This window comes from Schistocerca piceifrons, unplaced genomic scaffold, assembly GCF_021461385.2.
Source record: "Schistocerca piceifrons isolate TAMUIC-IGC-003096 unplaced genomic scaffold, iqSchPice1.1 HiC_scaffold_2023, whole genome shotgun sequence".
NCBI classification, from domain to species: Eukaryota; Metazoa; Arthropoda; class Insecta; order Orthoptera; family Acrididae; genus Schistocerca; species Schistocerca piceifrons.
In genome coordinates, this window is record NW_025727927.1 from 17,501 (window position 1) to 27,500 (window position 10,000).

Sequence of the window (10,000 nt, forward strand, 5' to 3'; positions counted from 1 at the left end):
AGACTTTCTGTGATACCGCGTTTGCCAGTTCGTTGATAGTCTGAAAAGTGTCGCGTTGTCTTAAGAGTCTGAATGTGTCGTTGTGGGGTAGTTGGTCGCGTAACACAGAGGCCACATCATTGAAAGAGGGGCACTCGTAGACTACATGGTCAGGAGTACCCTCCGGAGCACCACAGTCACACGCGGGTGTCGCCTTTCTTCCAAATCGACATAAGTATGTCGGATAGGGTCCATGGCCAGTGAGAAGGTGGATCAATCCCCTAGTTGGTTCGAAATACTTCATTTCCAATCTTTCCCTAACGTCCGGTAAAAAGTTGAATGTTCTTCGTCCTGTTTCTTCGTTTTCCCATGACTGTTGCCACAGCTGACCCCCTCTTAACCTGATCTCAACTTTGTTTTCTGTCCTACTCCCCAAAATTTCTTCTATCTTATCCATATTCCCCTTTTTTGCCCAGTACCAGGCCGCCTGCTCACGAATTTTAATGTCTAAGGGGCAGAGTCCCATTATGACTAATAGGGCCCCTCCTGGTGTGGTCCTGTAAGCCCCTGTTGATCTCATAATCATGTTTCTTTGTATTCTTCTCACTGTCATGGCAGGCACCACCCTCGTGAGCCTGTGTGCCCAGACTCCAGAACCGTAACCCACTATGGAGGTGAGTATGCTGTTATGATATAATTTGATAAGATGTGGTGGGAGGTGGAAACGTTTATGCCCAATGGAGATGAGGTTGTTGAGTACTTGTAAGGCTCTTTGTGTTACGGTTTCAATGTGTCTGCCGAATGACCACCTCTCATCAATGATGATGCCCAGGTATCGAGTCTCACGTCGTCTGAGGACAGGTGAGCCCTCTATCCTAACTGTAGGATTCCTGACTAGCTGTCCCTTAAGAAGGAGATATGTTGACTTTGTTGGTGAAATTGTCATTTTCGTTTTTCGGCACCAAAGTTGTAGTTTTTCTATTGCACGTTCTATTTTGGGTTCTATGTCTTCTCGGCTTCGGCCGCCAACCAGTAAGAGGAGGTCATCAGCGTAGGCTATCACCTCTAGCACGTCGTCACTTTGCTGTAGTGTGTCTAATAGAGGTTCCATGTGGATGTCCCAAAACAGGGGACCTAGTACGGAGCCCTGGGGACATCCCTTGGTGATTATTTTTGTTACCCTTGTGCTAGGGGATGATAGCCAGACCTCCCGATCCTTACAATAGCTCCTCAGACACCCATATAGCAGCCCTGGGCACTCCTTCTCCCGTAAACAGGAGAAGAGCGAAGGCCACCACAGGTTGTCGAAGGCGCCACTTATGTCCACCATGATGCCAACAACGTACTTGTACGGGGTAGAGCCACAGACCTCAGCCGCCAGGGCGATTGCATCAGATGCTGATCGCCCAGGCCTGAAGCCGAATTGTCTGCTGCTCATCCCGCACAGCACTCGGTGTGCAGCCAGTCTGTCAGCCAGCAGTCTCTCCAGAACCTTCCCAAGCAGATCAAGCAGGCAGATTGGACGGTAGGACTTTGTTTCTGCTGGGTCTTTGTCAGCTCCTTTCTTAATTATCACTACATTTGCCCTCTTCCATATACGAGGGAACTTTTGTTGCCTGAGACATTCATTATAGAGATGGGTTAGAGGGGCGACTATCTGGGGAGCCAGAAACTGCACCACCTCCGCCACAATGCCATCTGGCCCGGGAGCTTTCCCTATCTTCAGGGATTTTATATGGGCAGCTACCTCCTCTTCAGAGAAGGGGTAGACTGCCGTGTTGTTTCCATATTCGTTGTTGTTATAGCTCTCCCTCAGCTGCTGTTGTTCGTCAGTTTCTCCATCCGCTGTGTCATCAGGCAGCAGGGACTGGAGAAGGACCTCAGCAGTTTCCTGCCAAGCCTCCGTCATCCCATCCCCACGCCTGACGGTTGAGAGCTCCATCGGAGAGCGGATTTTTTCCCGGACAAGCTTGTAGGGAACTCCCCAAGGGTCTAGAGCGAGTTGATTTAGTACAAAGTGTTCCCAGCTTTCGGATCTGACCTCACGTAGGCGTCTTTGGAAATTTTCTTTCGCTTCCCGGTATAGTTGCAGCCGTCTTTGTCTCTCTAGCCAGACGACACTGCGCTGGTAGTGCCTCCTAAGCCTTCTGACAGACTGGCGCATCTCCTCTAGCTCAGCTGACCATGGTGACGGAGAGGCCGCTATGGCCTTCCTCCTAGTAGGTACAGCAGCCTTTACCGCTCGAGTTATTGTCGTCATCAGTTCTTCAGCTCTGTTGTCTATGTCATAGTCCAGGTGTCCGTCACCTTCTGGTAGTGCAGGAATGTCGCACTCCCTAGCTAGCTTCTCCCAGTCGGCTCTTTTGTAATTGTATTGCATCTCCCACCCCATGGTCCAGCAGCTCTCCCTGTCTCCCACACTGAAGGTAATAAGGTTGTGGTCACTGGTGGTGGCGTTTTCTACCACTTTCCACTGTTGAATTAAGTGTGCCACGTTAGGCGTAGCCAAGGTCACATCGATGTTTGTGCCTTGGCCACCTCCCGCCACATATGTGGGGGGGTTTCCAGGCTTATTTGCCACCACTAGCTGCATGGCCATGATGGCCTCTTCTGCCTTCTCACCGTTAGGGTCTCTTGTGCCACTGTACCATAGGGGGGATTTAGCATTAATGTCGGCAGTTATAATTACTTTTCGCCCCCGCAACGCCGTGATAACTGCAGTAAGGTGTGTAAGGTGTTCTTCGATATCATCACCATACTGGAAGTACATATTGATTAGGATAATGTTACCAGATGGAGATTGCAGCTCCACGACGTTGCAGTGGCTTGTTGTGTATTGTGTAAGAACTATGGCTCTTAAAATTTTGTTTGTGATAATTATAGCCGATCTCGGGTCTTCTCCTCTGCTTATGACTTGCCATGTCGCGGCTGTAAAAACTAATTTTCCATTTAGGGAGTACGGCTCTTGCAGGCAGATCAGATCCAGTCTCCTCTCCTCCACTTCCTTGCGTAGCTCCTGCATCACAAGTCTGCTGTTGTGGGCGTTAAGTTGTCCGATGGTGATTTTTGTCATTAGTTTTTACGGAAAGTATGTATGGATTCTGTCATGTGGCCAGGTCTTGTTCCAGTCAAATGTGATACGTCCATTTGCTAATACTGCTTGTTCATATATGTCGTTCAAATCAAACTTTTCGCCTCGTCTTTCAAAGACCTTTTTGAGTAAGTCTCGCAGGGCTCCGAAGTCGGTGGGGAGATTCACTGACTTAAGTTGGATTCTGTCTACAGCCTCCATTACCGAGAAGGTGACTTTCCTACCATATTCATGTCCCACCCGGACCACGTGTCTCAAGGCAGTAGTCAGGGTAGTCGGCTGCTCTAATCTTGCTAACTGCATGGTGAACTCCAGGTTAGGGTAGACTCTGACTGGGTCAATGGGCGGCAATCTCACGACAGGATCTTTCATATTTGATTCACAGGAGCTAGTTATTTTATTTTCCTGGAGTGGTTGGATGACGTTCCTACTTTCCTCTGCTGGGATTGCCGCTGTCTCAGTTGCAGGATGCCATAGCCGTAGTTCTTTGGTCGGCGTTATCCCCTGGCTCTGGGAGGAGGGAGACTTGACTTTAAGAGGAACAGTCTGAGTTCCTCTATCGGTTGTGGTGGACTCCGTTTGGGTACTCATATCCTTAGTGTTAACTGAGGTGTCAGTGAGCGACCTCAAAAACATCTTGAATGCACTTGCCCTCATGGCATCCCTCCTCCTTTTGCTCGGGGATTTTCTTTTGGGCATCCTGTTCGCTTTGACTTGATCAGCCATAGTCTATTCTTGAGATTAGACGCTGCTCTAGAAGTCTGTAGGTGGGGCAGCTTCGCCCAGTGGCGCCGCAAGGTTTTTTTCCCCTTCTTTTGCATGGGATACAGACTGTTGCAGCCCTACAATCTTTGCGGACGTGTCCATCCTCGCCACATTTCGAGCAGACCGACCCCCTGGTACAGTGCCTGAGAACGTGGTCGAGATCTCCGCAATTGTGGCAACGCGGTACCACAAGATAGTCGCGTGCGTTTATGGCGTGAAAGCCAATGTATAGTTTGCCCATTGTAGTTATTCTTTTCCACATCTGGGAGGAGACCTCGGCGACGTGGTGAACCACGTCACGGTCCCGAGGCCCTGTTTTAAATTTCAGTTTAAAATTTTCTTTGAATTCTTCTTCTTTCATGTCTTCAAAATTTTGAGCTTTTATGGTTTCGTGTATCTCATCATTGGTCATAGTTGTTGGTACATCATACAGGATGACCAACGGGTTTCTTTTCCTCGGTGGCTCACATTTGACCACCGAGTTTAGTTTGGCATTGTTCAGTAATTTAGTTTTGTCCTCTTCAGAGGCCACTTCTACAATTACAGAATTCTTACTTGGTTTGATCCTGTTAATTTTTATTTTGTCTTTTATTGGGTTAATTGAGGTGGTGAGCAGTTCCTGTATTTTTTTCACGCTGGTGTCCTGACCGGGTAGGGTCCTTAGGAACACCGTTGTGTCTGTTCTCTTTGATATTTTGGCAATTGTGTCTCTTGTTGTTTGTGTCTTTGGTGGCGCTTGTGCGACCACTCCCGCCCAGGTCTTAGTCGGTTGTTTACGTAGTCTTTCGTTTTCTTTCTCTAGTTCCTCAACGCGGCCTTCGAGCTTGGCGTTGGCTATGGCCCATGCCGCCAGCTCATTTTTTATTGTTGTCAATGCCGCTTGGCTAATTTTACCATTCTTGATATTTTGCTCAAGGAGCAAAGTAATTCTCGTATGTCTTTGCAGGACGTTTTCCCCGTTTACCTGTCCTGACTCGTCCTGTGGAGCAGGTACAGGCATCACAGAAGCTCGCGATGGCGCACTTGAATCACTCGTTTCTGGTGTCTCCATGATTAACGAGTGATAAAAAAGGGGTGGGAGCCCGTCTCTTGCCCCGGACCGGCTCCTCTGGCATGGGGGGGGACTTCTGCAGCTCGCCCACCGACCTCGCCCCTAGGTCAAGGGCACTCCTGAGCTGCCGGGTTCAGCGCGCCGTCGCCAGCGCACTGGTCCCCATCGATGGCCTCGTCGCCGACGATTTCACACGACGCTCCTCGGCAACTGCACCCCGCACTCCGGAGAGGCGGATGCACCCCTCGCCCTTCGCCGCCTACTTGCCCGAGCTTCCACCTGAAGGCCAAGGACCCACTCCTACTCAGGTGGTGGGTCGGTCCCCCAGTCGTTCGGCGGTCTGGGCCCATCTAACCTGGCCCAGGCGATGTCACCACCACCTGGGTTTGGCAGAACACGCCCCGGTTACCCAGGGGCGCGGCGAAGCACCCTTGCCGACTCGCGCCGTGATCCCACGCCGACAAACGAGGTCGCCGGCATGCAGAGCACCTGCTGGTCTGTGCCCTGCGAACAGAAAGGGACTGGTGTTCGGTCCCTCGACACAGCTCCCCCTGTGCCACGCACCCTTCGCTTTCGCATCGGGTTGGGTCGCAGCTCTCCCTTTTGACGCAAGGCAGAATGCCGAGCTTGACGTCTGGCACCACGGGAAGGCGGAAAGAGCTACTTGGGAAGGAGAGGCTGTAAGAGACGCTTCACTTCCCCGAGTGAGGACTGCCGCGGCACGCCCGACTGGAAAGCGATACGCCCCAGTGCGAGCCTCCGTGCCTTACGGCGCGCCGGCAACGGGCGGGCCCGCGCCGAAACGCGCCGTCAAGCGACTGACCTCACGCCAGACTCGGGACTCTGTTTGCATGTATTAGCTCTAGAATTACCACAGTTATCCAAGTAACGTGGGTACGATCTAAGGAACCATAACTGATTTAATGAGCCATTCGCGGTTTCACCTTAATGCGGCTTGTACTGAGACATGCATGGCTTAATCTTTGAGACAAGCATATGACTACTGGCAGGATCAACCAGGGAGCTGCGTCAACTAGAGCTGAGCAGCCGGCCGCCCGGGAGTGTGTCCCGGGGGCCCGCGCGAACACGCAAGCGTCCGCTCAATCATTCTGCAAACAGGAGGAGGCTGAGCTCCCCTGCACAATACACCTCGAAACCCTCTCAGGTCCCGGCGGCGCGCAGCGCCGTCCCAAGTACTTGGTCGGGTTCGAGAGAGGCGCAATCGCCCGGAGTTAGGCGAGTAGACGCTTTCGGTGCGACCACCCGTGCTCCCAACTGAGCTTGCCGCTGCCGACAGAGGCCCGGGAGCGTGCTGTCGTGGCATTGCCGGCGGGAGACAACACGCGCCACCTACGGTGACCGGCAGCTCCAACGCCAGCGCCACAGAAGGACAAAAGCCCCACTTGGGTGCCGAAGCGAACTCTCCCAGCACAGCGCACACGCCAACACATCCGCACAGCTGCGATACAAACCACCAGCGAGAACCGCTGGGGCGACCGAGCAGCAGACGGCGTCGCGGCGCCGAGCGCCGGGCGGCGGCGCATCCTCAACGCACACAGTCCTCAATCGGACCAGCACACTGCAGATGTCCACCGCGCTTCGCACCGGGCCCGCGAGGACCTACTTTGGCCGCACGGCGCCGCGCGCAGGGTGCGCCGGCGCGCAGCTGCGACGCCTGCCGCGTCCGTCGGCCGGCGCGCCTGCCACTGGCCGCCCCCACCAGCCGGCTGTAGCGCGTGCGCCCACGCACCGCGCGGCCAGCACGCCGGGAGGCGCCCCCTCACCGGCCGGGGACGGTCCCACCCAGCCACCGCCGCGTATCGCTTCACACCCAGATGCCGTTCAGTTTCGTCGGCATGGTGGGTATCGCTGGAACAACCGGTTAGTACCTCAACCTATCGTCGCCATCACCGATTCACCCCTAGCGAGAACAACCGCACCACAACGGGTTACCATTTCTTCATTTGCGTAACTTCACCAGAAAACGTAGGCGTCCATCGCCATTTGCAACTTCAACCATTATTGCATGCCTGTGTCAGGTGTCACGCCACACTACGTCTGCCCACATACACGCAACAAAATGTGCACGCCTAGACAATACGTGGAAGGTGGCCCCCGTACGTATGCGATGTCCATTGCTCGAACGACTGTCAACCGGCTTCTGTAGCATGTCGCAGATATGGAACGCGCTGCACCATGCCATCACGGTGTGTGAGGAGAGACGACTAGGTCCGAATACATCAACAGACAGCTCATGCTGATCGCCATCCACGGCGTCCGTTCCTCCCACACGTCTCTATGGCGTACCACACTGCAATCCAGCTCTCATAGGGAGACGACACGTAGCTGCGTGCACAATATTTGCACTGTATGGTCCGCCGTTTTTGGGCGCAGTCGTTGTACGGTCACACATGTGCCACGATGTATCATTCAGTACATAAGGACGAATGTGCAGTACAGATTGTGGTTCACGCGTACGACATCAGCGGACAGTTGACACAGGCCGCACCACAACGTAGCCTGCGTACGTCGCATGCGAAGGGCATTGAACATGCAAACTTGTCACCAACCACCTTGCGAAGGCAGGGGGCAAGGTGGGGACGTGGGGAGAGGTGGGGGGGGGGGGGGGGCGGCATGTACGCCCTGCTGCCATCCACATTACAGTGTACAGCAGGAGCATGTGGAAAGTCAGCAAGACTTGCAAGGTGTTTAACATGAAGCGATACACAGGGGAGCGGGCAGTGCGAGTAGCGAACTATATTGCGAGGGTTGCGGGTGGGCAACACTACACTAATTGAACGAGTCGTATAACAATTACAGAGCAGGTTTAGGCGACAACGTGGGTTACGATAGGCGACAACGTGGGTTACGTTAGGGGACAACGTGGGTTACGTTAGGGGACAACGTGGGTTACGTTAGGGGACAACGTGGGTTACGTTAGGGGACAACGTGGGTTACGTTAGGGGACAACGTGGGTTACGTTAGGGGACAACGTGGGTTACGTTAGGGGACAACGTGGGTTAGGTTAAGGCACAACATGGGTTAGGTTAAGGCACAACATGGGTTAGGTTAAGGCACAACATGGGTTAGGTTAAGGCACAACATGGGTTAGGTTAAGGCACAACATGGGTTAGGTTACGGCACAACATGGGTTAGGTTAAGGCACAACATGGGTTAGGTTAGGGGACAACATGGGTTAGGTTAGGGGACAACATGGGTTAGGTTAAGGCACAACATGGGTTAGGTTAAGGCACAACATGGGTTAGGTTAGGGGACAACATGGGTTAGGTTAGGGCACAACATGGGTTAGGTTAGGGGACAACATGGGTTAGGTTAGGGGACAACATGGGTTAGGTTAGGGGACAACATGGGTTAGGTTAGGGGACAACATGGGTTAGGTTAGGGGACAACATGGGTTAGGTTAGGGGACAACATGGGTTAGGTTAGGGGACAACATGGGTTAGGTTAAGGCACAACATGGGTTAGGTTAGGGGACAACATGGGTTAGGTTAGGGGACAACATGGGTTAGGTTAGGGGACAACATGGGTTAGGTTAGGGGACAACATGGGTTAGGTTAAGGCACAACATGGGTTAGGTTAGGGCACAACATGGGTTAGGTTAGGGCACAACATGGGTTAGGTTAGGGCACAACATGGGTTAGGTTAGGGGACAACATGGGTTAGGTTAGGGGACAACATGGGTTAGGTTAGGGGACAACATGGGTTAGGTTAGGGGACAACATGGGTTAGGTTAGGGGACAACATGGGTTAGGTTAGGGGACAACATGGGTTAGGTTAGGGGACAACATGGGTTAGGTTAGGGGACAACATGGGTTAGGTTAGGGGACAACATGGGTTAGGTTAAGGCACAACATGGGTTAGGTTAAGGCACAACATGGGTTAGGTTAGGGGACAACATGGGTTAGGTTAGGGGACAACATGGGTTAGGTTAGGGGACAACATGGGTTAGGTTAAGGCACAACATGGGTTAGGTTAGGGGACAACATGGGTTAGGTTAAGGCACAACATGGGTTAGGTTAGGGGACAACATGGGTTAGGTTAGGGGACAACATGGGTTAGGTTAAGGCACAACATGGGTTAGGTTAAGGCACAACATGGGTTAGGTTAAGGCACAACATGGGTTAGGTTAGGGGACAACATGGGTTAGGTTAGGGGACAACTTGGGTTAGGTTAGGGGACAACATGGGTTAGGTTAAGGCACAACATGGGTTAGGTTAAGGCACAACATGGGTTAGGTTAGGGGACAACATGGGTTAGGTTAGGGGACAACATGGGTTAGGTTAGGGGACAACATGGGTTAGGTTAAGGCACAACATGGGTTAGGTTAGGGGACAACATGGGTTAGGTTAAGGCACAACATGGGTTAGGTTAGGGGACAACATGGGTTAGGTTAGGGGACAACATGGGTTAGGTTAAGGCACAACATGGGTTAGGTTAAGGCACAACATGGGTTAGGTTAAGGGACAACATGGGTTAGGTTAGGGGACAACTTGGGTTAGGTTAGGGGACAACATGGGTTAGGTTAAGGCACAACATGGGTTAGGTTAAGGCACAACATGGGTTAGGTTAAGGTACAACATGGGTTAGGTTAAGGTACAACATGGGTTAGGTTAGGTTACACGTTGTTGTAAGGAAAGGTGTGGGGGGGGGGGGGGGGGGGCGGGGCGGCAGGTTCGTTGATAGTGATTATAGTAAGTGAATGCTTGTGACATGATGAGATTTGTCACGTCAGGATGCACCTTTGGCTTATTAGAGGCGGCGCTCCAATTCTATGCTTGTGTCAGACCTGTGTCTTTGACTCATGTCATTGTTTGTGCGCTGTGACAGGAGGTACTATTGTGATGTTGGGTGCACCGTTGTATAGGACATGTGTGGGTGTTGGTGCCTTATCTGCGCAATGGTGGATGTCGAAAGGGTGGGATATTCTATTTTCCGCATGGACCTCCTGGTCTGGTTGTGATAGTGTGGATTGTGTAATGTGGCGGAGAGGATGCACTGGATGTTGTTCCATGCTGGTGCTTACATATTGTATGTGCGCCTGTTAGAAGCAGAGAGTGGTGCGTGATCAGAGTGTCTGGCTGACGTGTGGTTCC